Source organism: Peromyscus leucopus, chromosome 2 (genome assembly GCF_004664715.2).
Source record: "Peromyscus leucopus breed LL Stock chromosome 2, UCI_PerLeu_2.1, whole genome shotgun sequence".
Lineage (NCBI taxonomy): Eukaryota > Metazoa > Chordata > Mammalia > Rodentia > Cricetidae > Peromyscus > Peromyscus leucopus.
The window spans coordinates 152428587-152440826 of NC_051064.1; positions in this window are offsets into that span (position 1 = coordinate 152428587).

Sequence of the window (12240 nt, forward strand, 5' to 3'; positions counted from 1 at the left end):
CCCTGCATTCTTTGCAGCAGGCTACTTCAGGGCAGCCCTAACCAGGATCTCCAGGACAACCTTCATGGTGTGGTCTCTCCAGCACCACTCCACTCTATTGATAACTCTGAGGGCTGGAAATTCTGCCAGCCACTCAGGTCCCGCCTTGATTCTCCTGAGCTCAGGAAAACAGCTCCCAAGTCCATGTAGTTTCCTCAGTGATGATGCTATAACAGCACCTCCCTATGGGGGCTCTAGGGGCCAGGCTCCCCGTGTGGGAAAAGATGGGGCCTGCCCCATTGCCCTCCAAAATGCCACCAAATCTGAGCCCCAAAGGGTGAGCAGAGTTAAGGGATAAAAGGAGACAGAGTAGGGCAGACAAGAGTCACAGTGAGTGCAAAGGCCAAGACGTGGCGGGAGCATGGCCGGGGGGGGGGGCAGCCTGAAGTGGGGGCACGGGGACAGGAGCAGCGGCTGGCCGTGCCCAGCCTCCTCCATCCAAGAGCAGGAGCTTCTTGGAAGCAGGATGGTCAGGGCGGCCGATCCTGACCACCCTGCCTCTGCCTGGTATGTCAGTCTCACCTTGCGGAGGCTGCCTCAGGTTCCTGAGAGCCCCGATTACTTACTGACATGCACCACTACACCTGGCATTTTAGTTTTCCTTCATGCAACATTGAATTCATGGTTTGACATCTCCAAGACACCTCAAAACGCGGTCATCAGAGCAGACCCAGACCACGCTTGGACAAGAGGAGGGAACAAGGATGAGCTCTTCTCTATGGAGACTGTTGACACAACCATCTCTTACTGTGGCTCTTTTTCTGCCTGGCTCACTGTGCAGAAGCCAGGGCTGTGTGCGACAGGGACACAGGGAATGTCTGGTGACCTGGGAGTAACCCAAGGTCCTGGGACACAGCCAGAAGCCTCAGCGTGTGCTAGTCCCCTTCCTGATCCACCTCTATCATCTATTTTTCAGGAAAGATCTGTGATCTCACACCCTGGTCCCCCACACGGTTATCCGGGTAGTGTAACCCAAGAGCATGCCTCATTGAGCACCACATTTCTGAGAGGGATGACGCTGGAGACTCTGGCTCGGCACTTTCTTGGCTATTGCAGTGTGAGGGGTGTGCCTGGCCGGCAGGCTTCCTATGCCCTCAGCCTCGGACCACAGCCCTGAAGCTAGATGGTTTGGTTGTGCCAGCCTCTGCTCTTTCCGGTGTGATATCATCTGGGCGCAGGGCCAGGCCCAGCGGGTGTCAGTCACAGTGGAAGGAGAAGAGGAGCTCAGAGTGACCTGTGGACTGAGGCCTGGGTCCTGGAACTCCCTGGGTGGCCAGCCGATGTGCTGCTAGGCGGCTCCTGGGAAAGGCGTGTTGTTGCTGACCCCCTGAGGCCATTGTGGGTATTGCACTCACCAAGCCCACCCTCCATGAAGCACACTGACCAATGAAAAGGGGAGGCTGAAACCTGATGGAAAAACCGTGGGCAAGCAGGAGACAGATGCCCAAAGAAAGGCCAAGGCCTGGCAGGGAGACCTTTTACTCCAGCTTCCTAGTAAGATCTTGCATGCAAGCCCCTGCTCAGCGCTGTCTCTTACACCTCTGTTAGCCCCTGACTCTTAAAGAATTAAAAGATAGGAGGACAAAAACCTCACCTCATCACAAAACAGCTAACAGGAGGGGAAAACTTTGACACTGCAGGTAGACTTGATGAAAAAATACTCCTTTTTTGTGACAGCCTGTGTAGCACAGGCTGGCCTGGAATCATTATGCAGACCAGGCTGGCTCAAACTCACAAAGATCTAGCTGCTTCTGCCTCCCAAGTGCTGGGGTTAAAGGTGTGTGGCACCATGCCTGCCTGACAAAAACAGGGCACACACATGAAAGAGCAGGACCCCCCAAAGCAGATGGGGGCTCAGATGTGAAGCCCATTCTCCTCCTGGAAGACGACAGGTGGCTTGAGGGTGTTTGGTAGGCTGGAATGGGGTCACCTTTCTCTAATTTAGGAAAATCCCATCAGGCCTTTGTATCAAGATGACAGACCTTTGTCTCAGGTCAGGAGGGCGAGGAAGAAGCTGGAAATTATCCATCTCTGATGCCTGTGTCTGTCTGTCTGTCTGTCTGTCTGTCAGGAATCTACCTAACTTCTAGTCCCTCACCTTATCCTATCATTTAGCTCTAAGACCTGTGGAGGTCTTAGAGGGTGGAGGTGGAGGGCTGTGGGCTGTCTTTACCTACCTTCACCCTCAGGAAGGGTGCTGGATCAAAGTCTGCACAGAACTCATATCTGGATGATGAGGGGTGGCTAGCCACCTATATGGCCTGTCCTGGGGATCTCTTTGCCCCCAAGGTTCCTGGTTGGGAGAAGAGGTGGATTCTGCCCTTCCATCCTTCACAGCTTTTGGTCAGTGCCCATTAGTAGCCACCATACCTGCTGGGCAGCCAGTAGCTAGGCCTGTGGGCCAGGCCACACCCAGCATCCTCATAGATGAAAGACACCTGCAATGAAGAAACAGGCTGACCAGCGGTAACTCAATCAAAGCAGCCCCATCCTAGGTTCAGCAAAGCTATCCTGGAGGGAGGTGGTGCTCCACCTCACACTAAGGGTAAGGAGGCCTTTGAGGGCAGGTGCATCCACAGACAGTCAAGAGCCTGTCAGCACAGCACTTAACCGTTGTTGAAAGGCTGGTCAAATGGAGAATCTTAGCAATGTGTGAGGTTTACACCTCCAGGGTCAGGTCAACAGTGCTACGTGGAGGACAAGAAGGAAGCTGGGACCCAGATCGGAGGGAAAACTAGTCATCAGCCCAGAAACAATACAAATGATGGAAGAGTGAGAGAGGCTTTTGAGGCATCTAGCATGAATAAGGCCAGGTATGTGTGAACGCACGTGCGTCTGAGCCCAGGCCTTATGCATGGTAAAGGCTCAGCTGCTGCTGAGCTATTCCCCAACTCTGTCCAGGAATTTGAAGAAACCAAAAACATAATCTGAAGCGTAGTGAAAAGGCTCAAAGAGAGACAATGTTGGCCCATCTAATGAAATGTGTAAACCAAGGCTCAGGAAGGGGTGAGCAGGAGAAAAGATGCTGAAACAGATACAGTTCCAGATCAGCGTCTTGTCCACTCATCATCAGACAGGCTTCCTCTGGCAGCAGATGGGAGCGGATGCAGAGACCAGACATTATGTGGAGAGAGTCTAAATCAGAGGCGTCCATCAGCTCCTTCCCCTTGGAGCTCGGGGAACCCCAAGGAAGAAGGGGCAGAAAGATTGTAGGAGTCAGAGGAGATGGAGGACACCAGGAGAACACGGCCCACTGAATCAACTAAGCAGGGATCACATGGGCTCACAGAGACTGCAGCAGCAAGCGCGGGGCCTGCAGGAGTCTGCACCAGGTCCTCGGCGTGTATGTTGAGGCTGTTAGCTGGGTGTTTTTGTGGGACTCCTGACTGTGGGAGCTGGTGTGTCTCTGGTGCTCTTGAGACTTTTTTCCTCCTGTCGGGTTGTTTTGTCCAGCTTCAGTGTGAGGGCTTTTGCCTTGTCTTATTGTCTTTTGTCTTGTTATGTTTGGTTGTTTTTTTCTCTTGGAGGCCCGCTCTTTTCTGATGGCAGATGGAGGGAGAGTAGATCTGGGGGAGAGGGGAAATGGGGGGCGCTTGGAGGAGTGGAGGGAGGGGAAACTGTGGTTGGGATGCATTGTATAAGAAGAGAATATATTTGCAACTAAAAAAATAAAACAGAAAAATATCGAATTATGGGAACTGGAGAGATGGCTCAGAAGTTAGGATCCCTTGCTGCTCTTCCAGACGACCTGAGTTTGGTTCCCAGCCCCCATGATGGGTAGCGTACAACTGCTTGTAACATCAGCTCCAAGAGATCCAATGCCCTTCTCGGCTTCTGAAGGTACCTGCACACATGTAACATATACCTACATACCCACACAATACACATAAATCAGTTTCCGCCCTGGCTGCCCTGGACTACAAGCCATAAGATGAAATAAACCCTTTCTTCCCCAAGATGCTTTTGATTACAGTGTTTTTATCAGTTGGATCCTCAAAGGAAATGGTCAGTTTCAAATGCTTGTATTTGAAAAATAAAACATGGTTTTAAACCCATTATCTATACTTCCATCTTCAAATATTTAGAAATCAGCATAAATTAAAACCAAAATAAACAGAAGAAATAAACTAATAAATTATCAGAAGACATTATAATAGGAAATCAGCCTACAACATAAAAATCAATGATCAGCAGAGATATTATTTGAAAAGTTCAATGAAATTGATATCTTTAGACTTCTCAAAAAAGAAAGAGGTAAGACTCAAATGACAGATTATCAGGAAGGAGAAAGCACCATCTCTCAAATCTTTAGACTGTAAAATGATGGGGAACTTTGCCAGTAGATTCAACAACTTAAGGGAAATGGTAAAGTCCCTCAAAAGGTGCTAATCATCAAAATGGGCACAAGCACAAATAGATCATCTAAATGAAATTGTACCTATTGAAGAATTAAAGTTAAAACATTAAATTACACTTGTTTGTTTATTTAGTGTGGAGGGGCACACACACATGCCATGGGCCGTGTTGTGGGAGTTAGCTCTTTGCTTCCACCATGTTGGTCCTATGGCTCCAACTCAGGTTGTCAGCTTGGCAGCAAGCACCTTTACTCACTGAGTAAAGAAACAAACAAACACATCCTGTAGCTCCAAGCTAGCTAACACATTTCCGAAGAGGAACCTGCAGGCCTTCAAGATGTTGCTGGTGAATTCAGCTTAACATCCAATCCAAAAGAAGAAATAATATTCACCTTATATAGAGTGTAACAAGGACTCAAAAAGCAGACGTTGCCCATCTCACTTTATATGTCCACTATTATCCTAAAATCCATACTGAATATTTTATGAAAACCTCCCATAGAACTGCAGACTAACATCCTTCATGAACATAGAGGCGATAGTGTTGTGGGATGTGTTTCTATATGCTGTGAATATGTGTGGCTCCCATTGGATAGTAAATAAAGCTGATTTGGCCTATGGTAAGAAAGCTTACAGCCAGGTGGGAAATCCAAGCAGAGATACAGACAGAAGAAGGGCAGAGTTGGGAGAAACACCAGCCTCTACCCAAGGAGCAAGAAGATGCCAGAAGACTGGTAATGCCATGGCCACATGGAGCATATAGATTAATAAGAATGGGTTAATTTAAGATGAAAGAGCTAGCTAGCAAGAAGCTGAAGCCATAGGCCATACGGGTTTGAAATTAATATAAGCCTCTGAGTGATTATTTAATAAGCAGCTGCAGGACTGTGGGGCCAGGTGGGACTGGAGAAACTTCCAGCTACATTTGGTGCCCAAATGTGATGGCAAGAGTTTCCACCTAAAACCTGAGAGAACTTACTGAAACAGAGCTAAGAGCAGCTTCATAGTTCAGATGTCTCATGGGCGCCTCGATACGGAGATGCCAATGTACAGAGATGCTGCGGCATTCAAACTAGCACAGCCTGGCAGATTCCCACCACAGTACATAGAGACATCTCCAAGCTGTGCAGCACACTGAGTAGTGGATTTAGCTTTTGCTAGTACAAAAAAAAAAAAAAAATTGGGCTACACTCTGCTTGATGGAGGCATGGACTCACTGCTTCCCAGAGTTGGCGGGGGCATGGCTCCCAGAGCTGGTGGTAAATGTACCTCTGCCATGTTGGGAAGCTGAAATGGGTGGAGCCAGCAGCCAGGGCCACCGCTTCAGTCCTAGCCACACTGCGGTTTAAATCAATGATCAAAAAATGATTACAGATTCACTATAAGACAGATTCAGATGGAATAAAACTCTAAATGGTTTATAATATATGTAAAAATAGACATAGGCTTGGAAGAGAGAGGAAAAGAAATATAGGCAGTTATATAAAGAAGTAGATAGTTAAAAAATAAAGTCTTTAAAGAGACAATAAAAGTAATATAAAAGTTAAGCCATGTAAAGATGAAAAATACACAAAGAATCTGGATACTGCATATTATTATATTTTCCTTGGGATTTTTAACTGCAGAGAGATATTTGATTGTAGAGGCTACTCAGTTAAATCAATATGTATATTTTAAAGGTATCTTGACTCAAAATTTATGTCTAAGAATACATTGCTTAGGAAAAGAGGTTCTGCTTTTGTTTCCACAGAAGATGAGAAGAACCTGGATTGCTTCCAGGCTAATAGGTTTGATCAACCAAGACCCCCTGAAAGGTCTTCAGTGACAGCCATGGTGTAGCTGGAGTTTTCACCAGCCCTGCCTGGCCCACAGTCAGGACAAATCTCTCTCACCTGCCAGTCCCACAGCCGCTCAGACCCAACCGAGTAAACACACAGAGACTTATATTGCTTACAAACTGCATGGCCGTGGCAGGCTTCTTGCTATCTAGTTCTTATATCTTAAATTAACCCATTTCTATTAATCTAAAAGTTGCCACATGACTTGTGGCTTACCAGCAATTTTACATTTCACTTCCTCTGTGTCTGGCTTGTGACTCCTGACTCAGCCTTCCTGTTCCCAGAATTCTCTTCTCTCCTTATCCCACCTATACTTCCTGCCTGGCTACTGGCCAGTTTTTTATTTATTAACCAATCAGAACAACACATTTAACATACAGAACATCCCACAGCACCATGGCCTAGATGATCTAACACCCAAAACAGCTTCAAAGCAATTGGCTGAGATGATCCAGCCTCACATACTATTCCAGTAAGGATTTGACCATAATTTTTAATTTTCTCAGGATCCCCATAAGATTGCCAGCATCCTCAACCAGCAAGAAATAGTATGAAAAGCTATGCCCAAATTCCCAAAATATTGTTTACAAATGTTTATTTTTATTTAAATGAGTTTGATTATAAATGCAATCTCCTTCTAAAGAAGAAAAGGGGATACAGATATAATAGGATGAAAAGGTAGATTATTGAATCTACTTTTAAAGAGCAACAACTTGTTTGAAATGTTTTACATTGCTATGGATTTTGGTTTATTGATACAAATTTAAAGTTAATCTTGTTATACTGTGTATATATTTCTACTCTTGTTTAAGGGATTATGTTTATGCATCTCATTTAAAATTGTAATGTATAATTAAATACAGATTAATAATTAGACATCTATGATAACCAAACTTATAGTCATGTTAGTTAAGTTTTCTAGGTATATATAGATATATTTCAAATAGGTATATAATCTTCAAATACTTCAAAGACCTACAGAATATGGCACTTAAAATGTTTTAAGAACTTAGATGTTTCTGAACATTGAGACATGTCTGCTCCTGGCAGCACTAGTTACTTCAAAGAGAAAGATAGGCATCGAAGAAACTCCATATGGAGTTTGCTTTTTTTTATGGCAAAAGTTAGTCATTTGGGCAAGAAACTGTTCTTGCCTGGACTGCTTGACAGTATGTTGTATAAACTGAACATGCAGTACCCATAGGAAGGTGACCACTGAACTTTGCAAGGTGAGATGGTCCTTCAAGTTCCTTTTTCACAGAAGAAACTGCCAGACATTCTACAGGACACAGGGAGAAGCGACTGATGAACTTTCCAGAATGGGCAGAACAGTTCTTAACATTTCCTGCTTCACTGAAAGCTATGCCAGAGACTCTAGGCCTGTAGGCTGAAGATAGATACCCAACATTACAGAGGAACGTTAAATGACTGTCCAGGCAGCCAGATGCCTCTGTCACTTCTAGAATTTTGGAAGTTGCTTACAGTGCACTTCCTGTTTACTTAGATAATATTATATCCTTCTGGGGTCTTTGATGGCATTGAAGACTAGATAGTTACAATTATAGTTTTCCTTAGTCATTACCAAAGATAAATTAGATATGAAACTTTAGACTCACAAAAATAGGATAGATGATAGAGTATTTTCTTTAATTTTGTCAAATACAAATAGACTAGATATTGTAACTATAATTCTTGCTTGATAACTGTTTTGTTATATATAATTTTACTATGTTAAATTTAAAACCTTCCTTTTTGATTAGACAGAAAAGGAAAAGTGCTGTGGGATGTGTTTCTGTATGCTGTGAATATGTGTGGCTCCCACTGGATAATAGATAAGGCTGCTTTGGCCTATGGCAAGAAAGCTTATAGCCAAGTGGGAAATCCAAGCAGAGATACAGACAGAAGAAGGGCAGAGTTGGGAGAGACACCAGCCTCTACCCAAGGAGCAAGAAGATGCCAGAAGACTGGTAATGCCATGGTCACGTGGCAACATATAGATTAATAAGAATGGGTTAATTTAAGATGAAAGAGCTAGCTAGCAAGAAGCTGAAGCCTTAGACCATACTGTTTGTAATTAATATGAGCCTCTGAGTGATTACTTAATATGCGACTATGGGACTGCAGGGCTGGATGGGACTGGAGAAACTTCTGGCTACACCATACTACACCATAGTCTTTTAAAAAAATGTTAATGAGTCAAATCTAGTCATACACATGATAGATGACAGTTGTGGAATATTTTGATCACACTCTGACACCTCTGAGGCCGCCAATAAAGTTTACTTTGAATCAGAGGATGGAGCTAGCTCCTAGCTGACCAAAGTTAATCATAGAGGTTTGGAGGACCAAGGACATATAGAGAGACACAGGAAGTAGTAGGGTGAGGCTTGGAAAGATTCTTGACCTTTTGGATCAAGGAAGGAGAAAGGGAGGAGGTCACTGGTTACTTCTCCACTGCTTCTCTGATCACTCTAGATCTTACACTGATATCTGACTCCCAAGTTTCTATTGATAAAGAATAATTAGATAAATGCCTCATTTGGTGTCCCACACAGGGCATGAGATCATGAGGCAGCTGCTTGCCACCACAGAATAAAAAATTAAAGACCTATGTAGAAAAGGTTTCTGAATTGATTCTAAAGGGAAAATTGAGACTTCGTCAATTAGCAGGAATGAACCCCGTAGAAATTATAGTACCTTTTACTAATGCTGAGATTTACTCATTATGGGCAGAAAATGAACATTGGTAAAGAGCTTACAGTAATTTCTTGGAAGAAACTAGCAACAAATATCCCCAAAGCAAGAGACATCAGTTTATAAAAAGAATTAATTGGATTCTCCCTCATATAATAAAGGAACACCACTTTCTGGAGCCCCTACATTCCACACTGATACAATCAGGAAAGGCAGGTTATAAGTTAGTAAATTTAAGTAAAGTGGCTTGAAGCCCTTATGATTCTGTTCAAAAGTCAGAATTATATGCTATTCTTTACTAGATTTTCCTGAACCTCTTAATGGAGTTACTGACTGTCAATATGCAGAAAGAGTTATTTTATATATTGAAACTGCTGAACTTATTCCAGATAATTCAGAATTAACTTTGTTATTTTTTCAACTACAAGAAATAATCAGAAATAGAAATCATCCTTTGTATATAATACATATCATATCCTATATGTGTCTACCAGGCTCTCTAGCACAAGGTAAATAATGAAATTGATCAGCTATTGATAGGAAATGTGCTAGAAGTCTTAGAATTTCATAAGAAACACCATGTTAATAACAAAAGTTTGAAAAAAGATTTTTTCTATCACTTGGCAACAAGCCAAAGAAATTTTAAGAAAATGTCCTATTTATTCCTTGTATAACCAAACTCCAGTACCTGTAGGAAGTAACCCCCAAAAAAATATTAAAGAAATGAAATCTGGCAAATGGATGTGTTTCATTTTGCAGAGTTTGGAAATTAAAATATGTATACCATACCATAGATAAATAATCAGGATATCAATGGGCAACTGCTTTAAGATCTGAAAAGGCTGATTCTGTAATTACACATTTATTAGAAGTGTTTTAGGGTTTTTTTAATTGTTGTGAAGAGATATCATGACCATGGAAACTCTTATAAATAAACATTTAATGTGTGTGTGGGGGGCTGCCTTACAGTTTCAGAGGTTCAGTCCATTATCATCACGGCAGAAAGCATGGTTGCATGCTGGCAGATGTGGTACTGGAGCTGAGAGCCCTACATCTTGACTCAGAGTCACCAGGAAGTTGGCTGACTGTCACACTGACTGAAGCTTGAGAAAAGTGACATACTTCCTCCAATAAGGCCACACCTCCTAATAGTGCCATTCCCTTTGGGGGCCATTTTCTTTCAAACCACCACAAGAAGTCATGGCCATTATGGGAATACCTGTACAAATTAAGACTGAAAATGCTCCAGCATATGTCTCTAGTAAAACAAAACAGGTTTGTTTATTTTTTGCATATTACAACATAAAGCATATTACAGGTATACCACACAATCCTACAGGACAAGCAGTTATAGAAAGCTCTAATTGCACTCTAAAAGATATACTTAGTAAACAGAAAGGGGTAATAAAGACCCACAGAGACAGATTACACAGTGCTTTATTGACTTTAAAATTTTTAAATGCTAATGAAAAAGGAACAATGGCTGCAGGGAGACATTGGATAGTAGGAACAATAAAACTGCTGAATTAAATCATCCTGTATACCTTAAGGATGTGTTGACCTCAGAATGGAAACCAGGGTATTTGTTATGTTGGAGAAGAGATTTTGCTTTTGTTTCCACAGCATAAAAAAAGCTATGGACACCATCAAAATTGATAAAGATTAGATTTGAACAGGAAAGACCTCTTGATTAGGAGAGGAGATATGGTGGTATTTTATTTGTACTGAAATGTGATTTTATTTGTATGTTAATAAATAAAGTTGCTTGGGGGTCAGAGCTAATAGCAAGCCATAGCAGAGCTGGGCGTTCATGGTGAATGCCTTTAATCCCAGTACTTGGTGGAAGAGCTAGATAGATCTCTGTGTGGTCAAGGATACAGCCAACATTGGAGACACATGCCTTTAATCTCAATACCATAGAAGACCTGGAGGGCTGTACATACAGGCAGTGACGAGGCAGTCATGTGTTTGGGTTTATAACCAATGAGAAGGCAGAACAGAAAGACTATATAAAGACAAACACACAGGAAGTAGGCCCCTTTTTCGGAGAGGTCTCTTGGCTAGCTGCAGCTGGCGGGTAAGGCTCTTAGCTCTGATCTCTTGGCTTTCTTCTTTGCATTGGTTCTTTGTTTCTTATTTAATAAGACAGTTGGTTACATCTACAAGGAGATAGTTAATCAAACACCATAGCCATTCAATATAAACTAACTTATAAGACTAACAAATGCCTTTCATTTGATAAGACATAACCTGCCAAAAGAAGAAATTCCCCAAAGTTTAGGTTGAGGCAGGGTTTTGTTTTTGTCTTTCCAGGAGAATAGAAGCATCCAATTAAAGAATCTGAGGATCACTGGACAAATGAGACATCTGAAGAAGAAGGAAGAATCATCAAGAGAAAATGTCCCAAGAAAAAGAGTAAATTGGCTTAATGGTATATCATATTTATAACAGGAAAAATTTTCACAGATCTTCCCAAATGTTTGTTTCTGTTCTTCTCTACAGATATAAGGCAAATGGTCTTTATGTAGTCCCAATTCAATTAAAAATCAGAGCTGGCTATGGAGTTGGAATGTAACTCTCTTCCTTCTCTAAATACAAGAATGCTTATTAAAGAAAAATCCAAAATCTCTGTCTCAGGTCAGAAGAGCCACCTGATATGGGATAGAAGAAAAATCAAAATTAAGGGTCTATTCTATAGTCACTAATCTCATAATCCTTTGGATTAATTTTGACTCTTTAAAATTTTTCTTAAAGTATAAATATTATCCAAAAATTTGTAAATTTATATATATATATATATATATTCTGTAGTGATATTAATGTTCATATAGAGTACTAACTAATTCTAGAAATAGGCTTCATCTAGATTCCTATACATGATTTCAGGCTTGAGTCTGAATCAGGTAACTAGGAATCAACCTTGTGTACTCTGGGTGTATTTAATAGATTGTGATCCTTTAACCTCTTTGAGATCTGTTGCGTATGACATTTTAAATGTTTAATTTTTTGCAGTTAATCATGACCATTCCTAACAATGACCTTTGAAGTCTCCAAAAGGAAGATGGGGCCCCACAATGATAATTCCACCTGGACTGTGATAATGCCACTAGGCTGACAAACACCACACAAAGATCAGCTTTGGACTACAAGCTGCTTAGGACAATTTTAAGGTGGTCCAGCCTCACAGACTACTCCAGCCAGGATTTCAGATAAGACCTGTACCTTCCTATCACACCAAGACTGGACAACAGCTAGCTCTCCCAGGATTTGACAGTTATCACAGTTTTTCTCAGAGTCCCTTAAAGATGCCATCA